Genomic DNA, 12,847 nt, shown 5'->3' with positions numbered 1-12,847 from the left:
TTAACAGTCTCAGTACCAGATAGATACCTCTGGCTTGGGGAGCCTCCTGCCTTTATTCAAGATGCGCGCTCTTAAGGATTCATGTAATCTTAATTGTTGATTAATAAACTAATCATTAATCCTTTCAACCAATTCAAAAAAAATAAAAATAAAAACTCAAGGGAGGTATGGCAGAACCTTAAACAATGGTATTGTGGTGTCCCAATCTGGCATCGCCACAACGGCATCGACTCTAATTAAGGATTCCCAAGAATATAATACCCTTACCTACTAGCAATATAAACAACAAAAAAAAAAAAGTTTAGAGCTAAATGAGATGAGACAGTCAATTTTGATGGGATTAATAAAACGTCTGAGTATTAAATTCATTACAGGTTATGTTCATGTTCAAATGATACAAGATAGTCTGGAATGCTATTATGCTAACATATCATAAAATCAAGAATAGGCCGGTGACGGGATGGAATTAGTACTCTCGGATAAGTACACATGCATATTTTAAATTTCAAGGCGTTGGGGAAAATGAATGTTTGGGTTTGTTGGAAAATGAAAATGGAGTGGGTTTGTTAGAAATGAAAGAGTGCTAGCTATTAATGAATGTATACCAAATCTTTACTTTTCCCGTATTTAATTAGGTAATTAACAAACGTTATGAACCAATGACCTTGGGTATCCACAGGTTGTATAAGTTCATACATGTATAAATTTCTAACGTACATGTTTTTTCGTTCATAACTATTGTACTTTCTAATTTCTATCTTCTTGTCACCAAAAACAAAGATCAGTAAAGAAATTAAAGCAAGGAGAATGGTTTCCAATATGTGAAGGGCTTGCTTTGTCTTCATAGGAATGTTTATTTGGTTTAGTCTTCATACGGCTGTTAAATTTATGAGAAATGGTTTGAATTTGTGAAGGGCTCCCCAAAAACCAACATTCTCTACAAGTTGATCCTCTCTCACCAGGATCAACTTGATCTGCGAGCGATGCATGCAGGATGAAGAAACTTTGAAAATATTCAAATGCTTATGGTTGTTGAAAGCAATAAACCTCATGCACATATGATAGTATTCATGATAAATTTCAAATTAATATGCGCAAAAATGAGGTAATCTTGTTCAGAAATTTCAATACTATGTACGTATCATTCAACTATATATCTTCAAACTACAAACTGGTAATTTTCATTGATCTATCTCTATCAAATTACAAACTAAAGTCTCTACATAAGCGCTAGCAGCTGCTTCAAAGCAACAATTCTCACCATCATCCTCAATAATATCCTCAAATGTATGTTCCTTGGGATTATATAGTACCAAGTCCGTTCCATCATAATCCATCAAGACTTCTCCATTCTCTAAAATGTATAGAGGCTTCAACGAAATTTCATCCTCGATCTTCATCATTAAGCTCTTGAGCTAGAATATCTAAAGAAATTTGTAGGACTCTAGTCCAAGATTCTTGGACTCCATATTCCTCCATTACCCATATGGTAAATGGGGTGTCGTCAATGGGGTCAGTATAAACGAACATACGATTTCTTGAAGTCCCAATTTCGGCGAAGATACAATCTCTGTTAGCACAAGAGGGCAATGGCATCACCTCTTTGAATTTCTCCTCTGCTAAGTCAAAAGAAAATATTTTCGAGCTCATTGCGTGAAGCTCGATCTACAATGTGTAGATCGAGCTCCATTAAACAAGCACCCCTGCGCTAACTTCATTGTCGTCTTCAGTAGAGGAATCATAACAAAAATCATACGATATGACTCCACCTAAACAAATCATACGGAAAATAACCAAGAAATGAGCAAAGACAACACACATAAACACCACCAAACTAACAACTAAACAACTACAATGCCCAATCTCACATACTCATAATCTCCTGCATGTATATATAAAATGATTTTCCAAAAAAAAAACCTTAATAAACTTCTATTAGGGGTCAAAGTTGGCCATATTTATTTGAACTTTTGATATATTTCCCATCAGTTTATGTTGGAACATATTGATTGATCTTAATTTAATTCTCATTACTTGCAAATAGGCTGATTTGATTGTTTAAAATTGTTTTCTACTTTTGTGTATATCGGGTATTGGTTAAATTTCTCCACTATATAGGGAAGAGCAGATCAACAAAGAACAATCTTAACAGTGGCCCTACACGAAACTTAAATTAGTAGGCCATAGCTGGAAGCTTCATGCAATTAGGGGGACAAACTTTTCTATAACCAACTTTATCAGCCGTTCTTAAAGCGAATATGGAGCTTGTCTTTCCATCCAAGACTTTTTTTGGTACGAGGACAACAACATACAACAGATCAATATATACTAAAATTGACTATAGAATTAATGTCAAAATATTAGAGAGACTAATAGATCAAGCGACCAAACAATAAAAGAGAAATAAATAATGGTAAATCGTTAGGGATTCACAACATACCAATAAAATGAGACTTTTCTGGTAAATCATTGATCCGATTCGTTGCTTCATGATTAAGGACCTTCATGTCTTTTATCAACATTGTCTTCATCTTCATCTTGACTTGTAGCTAGCTATCCCAAAACACAACCTTAAATCCCCCAATTATCATCTGCTCTATCTCCTTAATCGAAGCTTAACCCACAAATACACTAAGTTAGATTTCATTTGTGCACAAACCTGCTCTGTCTTGGGTCAATTTATAGATAGGATGGAGGGTTACAAATACCAGAAGGGTTTGAAAAACAATGGGCTTCTACGGTTTGATTTTGGATGAATTCAGTCCACATTCTTCCCCCCTGTATTTGTTAAATTGGAAAGTGTACGAATATTTCTTTTTCTGTTGCATATTGTTTGGCAAGTATCTTAAATAGGTAGGAGGTAGGTAGGAGGGTAGGTAGGGTAATAAATTAATGTTATGATATATAGGTTGAGACTTGAGAGTCACATTCTCTCCAATGCAATGAAAAAAAAAAAAAGTCTTAATTAAATGTGAATTGCTATTTAATTAATACCATGAATAATAAAAAATAAGGAAACAAATTATATTGAAAAATATTCCTGTTTTTTTTTTTGGTTCTTGGTCAATATTTTATTTACTCTTCCTAGAACTTGTAAAATGTAAGTTATATATATAACATAAATTTTTCAATGAAAGTTATGGTTCCTAAAAATTTGATAGTTTTACAAAAGTAAGTAAAACTTTCAAAGGATATATAAAATGCATATCAGAACAATAATAACTAATATTCTCGCAACGTATACTATTGAAATTGCTCGTGTGGTCATATATTAAATTTTAAAAAATAAATTAATAAAGATTTAAGTTGTAACAAGTTTAAAAAATTTAAAGAAAGTGAAAAGAAAACTAAAAGTGCATATATATATATATATATGGAGGAACTACGTGCATGGACAGAGCATACGTGCATGGACGGAGTACCTATTAGAAACGGTTTTGAATACGCGCCATTGATTTCTTATTCACCATGCACCCATTTTACAAATACGGATATATATTGTTGTTTTCACGAATCAATTCTATTTTCCTACCTCTTCTTTCAGAAAATTTATTTATGATTTTGGTTTTTATGAAATTACAAAAAGACACATTTAAATTGAAGGAATAAAAAAAAAAAAATAAACTCAAGGTTGCCATGGCTAGCTACAACCATGACAGTCTCTCTTCGATGGCAACTCATGTGTAGTACATCAATAGAATCCCTGAGAGAATAAGATTCAAGAAAAATCATATTTCTAATGTAGGAATTAAGTTGAAGCTATGACCAATCAAAATTTCTAAAATAGGAAGTCATGAAGATCGATGTTCCATTCAATAAATCAGCAAGTGCAATGTTGGGCTAACTGTAGAGGTGTAACCGTACGTGTAGCGCTGCTGCCAGCCATGGTTGCTTTCTTTTGCTTTCCGTTTTCAAGCTTAGTATTAGGGTGTGGGAGAAGGGAATGATGAAGAGGATGAGAAAGAGATGGGGGTAATGTAGGAATAAAACGGAAGTGGAATAAGTACTTATGTTAATATTTTTGTAAGGTGAGAAAATATGAATGAGGGGTGAGAATAGAATAATGCTATATTTACTACATTCTTATATCATATTTTTATACCATCTTACGTGTCATTATTTTATTGGACAAAATTTTTCTTTTTCTTTTTGGATTTTTGTTTTTATTTTTTAGTGTCCAATGCATGAATGCCATGTAAGTTGTCACATAAGGTGGTATGAAATTATGGTATAAAAATGTGGGATGTCTAGCACTATGGTGGGAATAATACCATTCTTTCTTAAAATACCTTTTAAAAGGTTTTCAACTCTCAGAATCTCCCGTTAATTAAGCATTTTGTTATGTTCCCAAAGTGCGCAGTTGATTATTTCATATGTGGAATCTTTTTTTTTTTTTTTCTTCCGTAAAAGGGCAGGCCAAAACCAAAAAAAAAAACACAACTAGCCCTTAACTAAACGGGGTCTCCCAAGACCCAAATCGACCATCAGCCAACACCAGACTAGCAATGGAGGGAGAGGGGGTCACAAAGAGATGGCATCCAAGATCCAAATCATGGCCAAGAGCAGCAAGCCCATCAGCCACACAGTTCTGCTCACGAAACACATGTCGCACCAATATGTGGAATCTCTTTAAGAAGAAGCCAGATGGAGACAAAGGTTGGACGCATGCCTGATAAATATATAGATGATCCGATTCATTAGAGCAACGCGTGGCAAAACGCCTCACGCACGAATGCAAGCACTAAAGGATCGGAATTGAACTTTCAATGAAGCAAGAAGAGGGAACAATGAACAATTAAGATGAAGAAGAATCCCACATGGTTCTCCTTTCAAATTGTAGTTTCTGCGATTCTAAAGTTAATTGGTAAACCTAATGTCACCCATCTCTGTGAAAATGCAATTCAAGTCAATACATTTCTTTTGTCACAAAAACTCTACTTCAATATAAAAATTTAGAAGCACAACACTGGATTATTAGTCTGGATAGTCATGTATAACAGTTAATTTAGATCTAAGTAATAATATATGAGACTAATAATTTTATGGGATCAATAAGGACAAGAATTTTCAGTTGCATAGCCATTTAGAGGCGGACTACACTTTCAAACTTTTTTGTAAAGAAATAAAAATTGAATGGTATGAGTGAATTTCATTACTAAACAAAAACAGATTAACGTAGCTATATATATATATATGATCATTCATCAAATATATATATATAATTAATTACCCAAAATGAAAAATGAAAAATGGGAAATGAACTTTTATTTTGCATGTCTGGACTGTGGTACCTTACCCAATCAGCATGATCATTAGTTGTAGAAGAAGAAGGAGAAAAAGAGCTGGTCATGGCTAGCTCTTTTCCATGTCTTTTCTTCCCAATGTCTCCACATCAAATGGCAGCTTTATTGTCCAAATGGGCTTTTATCAGCATATCCCTCTCTGCCACAGAATCTTCCATCTCTTCATCTTGGAACTATGAAATTGTCAATTTCCTCCAACCTATGGCCATAAGGAGTATGAAATTAACAAGTATAAATCAAATAAATTAGAAGCACCACATGGCTTTCCAATATTGCAGCATATGAGTCCTAACTTTCTCTAGTCAACCATATTCTTTTAACACATATACCGAGTTACTTGTATTTGTGTTCCTCTTCATTAATTTGAAGGATTGACATATGACTACACTTCACCTCATTGATGCAGGAGTAGGGGCTAATCAAGATTACCCAAGCCACAAGTTATCTCAAAGATATATTATTTCAAAATAATCGGCGCATATATTTTCCATTGATTGTGATTTCTTACCTAATTAGTATTTAATGTAATATTTCATATTATATTTTCTTTATTGTTTTCCTTTGGATGCAAGAAACCTTAGGCTATTTAAGCCATGTCTTGTAAATGTTATGTGAGTTTTTGATGATTAATAGAAAATTACAATAGCTTTTTTAGCAACAGGCAAAAGTGCCTTATCCTTTACTCTCGTGTCAAGTTCTTTTTGAGTTGGTGGCTATGTTCGAAATTTGATCCCCATCATGCGGCCTTTCAAAATTTTCTTCCTTTGCATCCCTTTATCATGAATGATTCTAATTTGGTCTTTGAAAAATTGTTCATGTAGCTTCATCCCCTAGTCTCTTGCTTGTGCAACCACAAAGGATTTCATAAATATAGTCAATCTTGTTGGTCTAGCCCATCTATTTCCCAAATCCGAGTCAGCTCTTCATCCCTGAAAATATATATATTAAATGCTTCCCTCCCTGCAAATGATCTCTTTGTTGATCTCCTTGTGCCTGATGGTCTTCTTTTGTCTGATGATCTCCTTGTTGAACTCTTTGGAGTTTGGACCTGCGAAAAGAAAAAAAAAAAACCAATTAATCCCATGAAAACTATTAGAAAAGATTTTCTAGTTTAGTTTGTATCAAAATCATTGAAAACCCATTAGGATACATGTATATGGTGCAATAATAGAAAAATTAAGTGTGGAATAAACTAACACGCTGTAGCAACAATTCAAAAGGAAGAAAATCAATAAGAAAAAAAAATTAAAGAAAGTTAGTTAGCATAAATTACAACGTTAACACAACCAAGAACCATATGTGCAAGAAATATAGAATTAAATTGCATTAATAGAGTGATTATAAGGAGTACCTTTTTTTTCATTTACATCATGCATTCACTGTGTATCAATTATTGTCTAGCATGAATAAATTCTTAACCTTCCTGCACTGTCCCCTAGTCTCTTGCTTGTGCAACCACAAAGGACCTCGAGATAGTCATATCGTCGCTCTAGCCCATATATTCCCTGAAGCCGAGTTAGCCCATATATATATATATATATATATATATATATATATATATATAGTACTCAAAGAAATTAACAAGATGTATGGTTTGCCCTCCATAACTGTTGTGATTGCATGCAGGCTTGAAAGACCAATAATTATATTTTTGCCTAAATAATAAAAAACCAAGATAAAAGGATTACCTTTAAAATATTCAAATGCAGGGCTGTAGCTGAGAAGCCATTATAATATTATTTGTAATTTGTATCATACAACATCTCCAGCTAATTACAAATATAGCTAGATTAGATATAGATGATTGGGAAGCCATTATAATATACTCGCAACAGTTAATAAAATACTCATAATCGATCTCCTGCATGTATATATAAAATGATTTTCCAAAAAAAAAAACCTTAATAAACTTCAATTAGGGGTCAGAGTTAGCCATATTTATTTGACCTTTTGATATATATCCCATCCGTTTATGTTGGAACATATTGATTGATCTTAATTTAATTCTTATTACTTGCAAATAGGTTGATTTGATTGTTTAAAATTGTTTTCTACTTTTTGTATATCCGGTCTTGGTTAAATTTCTCCACTATAGAGAAGAACAGATCAACAAAGAACAATCTTAACAAATTCCCTATGAACGAAACTTTAATTAGTAGGACTGTTTTTGGTACGAGGACAACAACATACAACATATCAATATATACTAAAATTGACTATAGAATTAATGTCAAAATGTTAAAGAGACTAATATGTAGATGAAGCGACCAAACAATAAAACAGAAATAAATAAAGGTAAATCATTAGAGATTCACAACATACTAATAAAATAGGACTTTTATGGTAAATCATTGATCTGATTCGTTGCTTCATTAAGGACCTTCAGGTCTTTTATCAACATCATGCATCTTCATCTTCATCTTTACTTGCAGCTAGCTATCCCAAAAATCAACCTTAAATCCCCCAATTACCATCTGCTCTATCTCCTTAATCGAAGCTTAACCCACAAATACACTAAATTAGATTTCATTTGTGCACAAATCAGCTCTGTCTTGGGTCAATTTATAGATAGGATGGAGGGTTCCAAATACCATAAGGGTTTGAAAAAGAATGGGCTTCTACGGTTTGGTTTTGGATGCATTCAGTCCATTGTCTTCCCCCTGTATTAATTTGTTACATTAGAAAGTGCACGAATGTTTATTTTTCTGTTGCTTATTGTTTGGCAAGTGTCTTAAATGTCTATTGAGGGTAGGTAGGAGGGTAGGTAAGAGGGTAGGTAGGGTAATGAATTAGTATTATGATATATGTAGGTTGAGACTTGAGAGTCACATTCCCTCCAATATATGTAACATTTTATAATGCTATACTTACCACATTCTTATACCACATTTTTATACCATCTGACGTGTTATTACTTTATTGGACAATGTTTTTCTTTTTCTTTTTGGGTTTTTCTTTTTATTTTTTAGTATCCAATGTATGAATGCCATGTAAGTTGCCACATAAGGTGGTATGAAATTATGGTATAAAAATGTAGTATATGTAGCACTACTGAACAAAAAAATAAGAGTCTTAAATGTGAATTGGTATTTAAATACCATGAATAATGAAAAATAAGGAAACAAATTATATGGAAAAATATTCCTGTTTCTTTTTTTTTTTTGTTCTTGGTCAATATTTTATTTACTCTTCCTAGAACTTGTACAATGTTATATATATATATATATATATATATATATATAACATACTTTTTTCAATGAAAGTTATGGTTCCAAGCTAGATTTAAAAATCTGATAGTTTTACAAAAGTAAGTAAAACTATCAAAGGATAAAATGCATATCATAACAATAATAACTAATATTCTCACAACGTGTATTGAAATTGCGTGGTCATATATATATATTTATTAAATTTCAAAAAATAAAAGAATAAAGATTTAAGTTGAAACAAGTTTTAAAAATTAATTAAAATTAGTGAAAAAAAAACTAAAAGTGTATATATGGATGAAGTACGTGCATGGATAGCCGGAGTACGTGCATAAACAGAGTACGTGCATGGACGAAGTATTGTACTTTCTATCTTCTTGTCACCAAAAACAAAGAGTACGTAGAGAAATTAAAGTAAGGAGACTTGTTTTCCAATATGTGAAGGGCTTGCTTTGTCTTCAGATATAGGAAACTTTAATTAATTATTTTGGTTTAGTCTTCATAGGGAAGTTAAATTTATGTGAAATGGTTTGAATTTGTGTAGGGCTCCCCACAAACCAGTTGCATTCTCTACAAGTTGATCCTTTGATCTTCTCTCACGTGGATCAACTATGCGATCGATGCATGCAGCATGAACAAACTTTTAAGGGTTTTTATCACAAATAAAACATCAATTTGGTCTCTAAAGTGCATTTTCACTCAATGTCATCCCTCATCTTTGCCACCGAACATCAATTTGGTCTGTAGACACACATTGAAAATTCTCCAAAAATAATTCGAGATACGAAAAAATTCCTCGAAAATTTCTACGTACTCGTCTTGACTACTACTATTTTTATATGAGGTCAAATTATCAAATTGACGTTTAGTATTTTCCAGAAAATTTCGAATTTCCAAACTAATAATAAGCGTCAATTTGATAATTTGACCTCATATAAAAATAGCAGTAGTCAAGACTAGTCTGTAGGAATTTTAGAGAAATTTTTTCATATCCCGAGCTATTTTTGGCGAATTTTCAAAATGTTTCTAGGGATCAAATTGATGTTCAGTGACAAAAATGAGAGAGGACATTGAGTGAAAATGCACTTTAAGGACCAAATTGATATTTTAGTGGAAGTTGAGGGACTATTTATGATAAAAATCCAACTTTTAAAATATGCAAATGCTTCTAGTTGTTGAAATCAATACACCTGATGCACATATGATAGTATTGATAAATTTTAATTTAGTATGCGTAAAAATGAGGGAATCTTGTTCACAAATTTCAATACTATGTATCATTCAATTGTATATATATCTTCAAATTAACTATAAACTATGTAATTTTCATTGATCTATCTCTATCAAATTACAAACTGTATATCTATCAAATTACAAACTGTATGTCTATCAAGATCTTCAACAAAACATAAGATTTAATTGCTTAAGTACTATCCTTGTTCTTGTTTGCAAAGTAGTTGATTTTGGAAGTTTGGTAAAAGGGCAATTAATAACACCATCTCATCTGCCAAGTCAAAAGAAATGATTTTTGACCTCATTGAACAGAGCTCTGTAGATCTCCACATGTCTGCACCGCTCCCGGTTACTGGTGAAACTAAAGTCTCTACATAAGTAGCTGCTTCAAAGGAACAATTCTCACCATCATCCTCAATAATATCCTCAAATGTATGTTCCTTGGGATTATATACTACCAATTGTCACCATCACCTAAACAAATCATACAGAAAATAACCAATAAATGAACAAAGACAACACACATAAACACCACCAAATTAACAACCAAACAACTACAATGCCAATGTCACATACTCATAATCTCCTGCATGTATATATAAAATGATTTTCCTAAAAAAACCTTAATAAACTTCAATTAGGGGTCAGAGTTGGCCATATTTATTTGAACTTTTGATATATTTCCCATCAGTTTATATTGGAACATATTACTTGATCTTAATTTAATTCTCATTACTTGCAAATAGGCTGAGTTGATTGTTTAAAATTGTTTTCTACTTTTGTGTATATCGGGTCTTGGTTAAATTTCTCCACTATAGAGAAGAACAGATCAACAAATAACAATCTCAACAGTTTCCCTACACGAAAATTTAATAAGTAAGCCATAGGAAGCTTCAATTAGGGGGACCAACTTTTCTATAACCAACTTTATCAGCCGTTCTAAAAGCCAAAATGGAGCTCGTCATTCCTTCCAGAACTTTTTTTGGTACGAGGACAACAACATACAACATATCAATATATACTAAATTGACTATAGAATTAATGTCAAAATGTTAGAGAAACTAATAGATCAAGCGACCAAACAATAAAAGAGAAATAAATAATGGTAACTCGTTAGAGATCGATTCACAACATACCAATAAAATGAGACATTTCTGGTAAATCATTAATCCGATTTGTTGCTTCATTAAGGACCTTCAGGTCTTTTATCAACATCGTCTTCATCTTCATCTTGACTTGCAGCTAGCTATCCCAAAACACAACCTTAAATCCCCCAATTACCATCTGCTCTATCTTCTTAATCGAAGCTTAACCCACAAATACACTAAATTAAATTTTGTTTGTGAACAAACCAACTCTGTCTTGGGTCAATTTATAGATATGATGGAGGGTTCCAAATACCAGAAGGGTTTGAAAAAAAATGGGCTTCTACGGTTTGGTTTTGGATGAATTTAGTCCACATTCTTCCCCCTGTATCTATTAAATTGGAAAGTGTATGAATATTTCTTTTTTCTGTTGCATATTGTTTGGCAAGTGTCTTAAATGTGTATTGAGGGTAGGTAGGAGAGTAGGTAAGAGGGTAGGTACGTAGGGTAATGAATTAATATTATGATATATAGGTCAAGACTTAATTGAGAGTCACATTCTCTTCATTGTAATGAAAAAAAAGAGAGTCTTAAATGTGAATGGGTATTTAAATACCATGAATAATGAAAAATAAGGAAACAAATTAAATGGAAAAATATTCATGTTTCCTTTTTTTTTTTTTTTGGTTCTTGGTCAATATATATTTTATTTACTCTTTCTAGAACTTGTAAAATGTTATATATATAACATAAATTTTTCAGTGTAAGTTATGGTTCCTAAAAATCTGATAGTTTTACAAAAGTAAGTAAAACACTCAAATGATGAAATGCATATCAGAACAATAATAACTAATATTCTCACAACGAGTATTGAAATTGCATGGTCATATATTAAATTTTAAAAAATAAGTGAATAAAGATTTAAGTTGAAAAAAATTTTAAAAATTTAAAGAAAGTGATGAAAAGAAAACTAAAAGTGCATATATGAACGAAGTACGTGCATGGACGAAATACGTGCATGGATGAGGTACGTGCATGGACGAAGTACCTATCAGAAACGGTTTTGAATACGCACCAGTTTTTTCTTATTCACGACCCTTTTAACAATTGCGGATATTGTTGTTTCCTTAAAGAGTAGCACTATTCTAACTCACCAATTATATTTTCCTACCTCTTTTTTAAGAAAATTTATTTATGATTTTACTTTTTATGAAATTATAAAAAGACACATTTAAATTGAAAAAAGAAAAAAGAAAAAATAAACTTAAGGTTGCCATGGCTACAACCATGATAGTCTCTCTTCAATGGCAACTCATGTGTAGGGCTTGTACATCAGTAGAATCACTAAGAGAATAAGATTCAAGTAAAATCATATTTCTAATGTAGGAAGTTGAAGCTATGACCAATCAAAATTTCTAAAATAGGAAGTCATGAAGATCGATGTTCCATTCAATAAATCATCAAGTGCAATATTGGGCTAACTGGTGAGGAGTAACCATGTAGCGCTACTGCCAGCCATGGTTGCTTTCTTTTGCTTTCCGTTTTCAAGCTTAGTAGGGTGTGGGAGAAGGGGATCATGAAGAGGAAGGGAAAGAGATGGGGGGTAATTTAGGAATAAAAAGGAAGTGGAATAAGTACGTATATTAATATTTTTTTACGGTGAGAAAATATGAATGAGGGGTGAGAATAATATCACTCTTTCTTAAAATACCTTTTTGCTCAAAGGTTTTGAACTCTGAATCTCCAGTTGAATAAACATTATTATTATTATTATTTATGAAAGGTTAGCAGCCATGTATGATTTAGGGCTGGGTAAAAATACCGAAATATAGAAAAATATCCATTTCGTACTGATTTTATATCGAAAAATACCGATGAATTCGGTAACGGTATTAGTTTACAAAATCCGATACCGACGGTATACCGATACCGACCGTATATTGAAAAAGTATAATTAAAATAATTCATTTTTATACATTTATATATTATACTGGTATACCTTAAATATAAAATACTTAGT

General features: G+C 32.2%; 1 long non-coding RNA gene across 1 annotated transcript; it reads right to left on the bottom strand.

The window, feature by feature from the left end:
- Positions 1-9,760: 9,760 nt before the first annotated feature.
- On the bottom strand, positions 9,761-11,207 carry LOC147292449 (uncharacterized). Its single transcript, XR_015120770.1, has 2 exons — positions 10,879-11,207; positions 9,761-10,216 (listed from the first exon to the last, which is right to left on the bottom strand). It is a non-coding gene; the product is annotated as an uncharacterized LOC147292449 (long non-coding RNA).
- Positions 11,208-12,847: the final 1,640 nt, after the last annotated feature.

Source organism: Dryas octopetala, chromosome 2 (genome assembly GCF_963921425.1).
Source record: "Dryas octopetala chromosome 2, drDryOcto1.1, whole genome shotgun sequence".
Taxonomy (NCBI): domain Eukaryota; kingdom Viridiplantae; phylum Streptophyta; class Magnoliopsida; order Rosales; family Rosaceae; genus Dryas; species Dryas octopetala.
The sequence above is the reverse complement of the archived record's forward strand: the minus strand, read 5'-3'. Positions and strand labels throughout refer to the sequence as shown.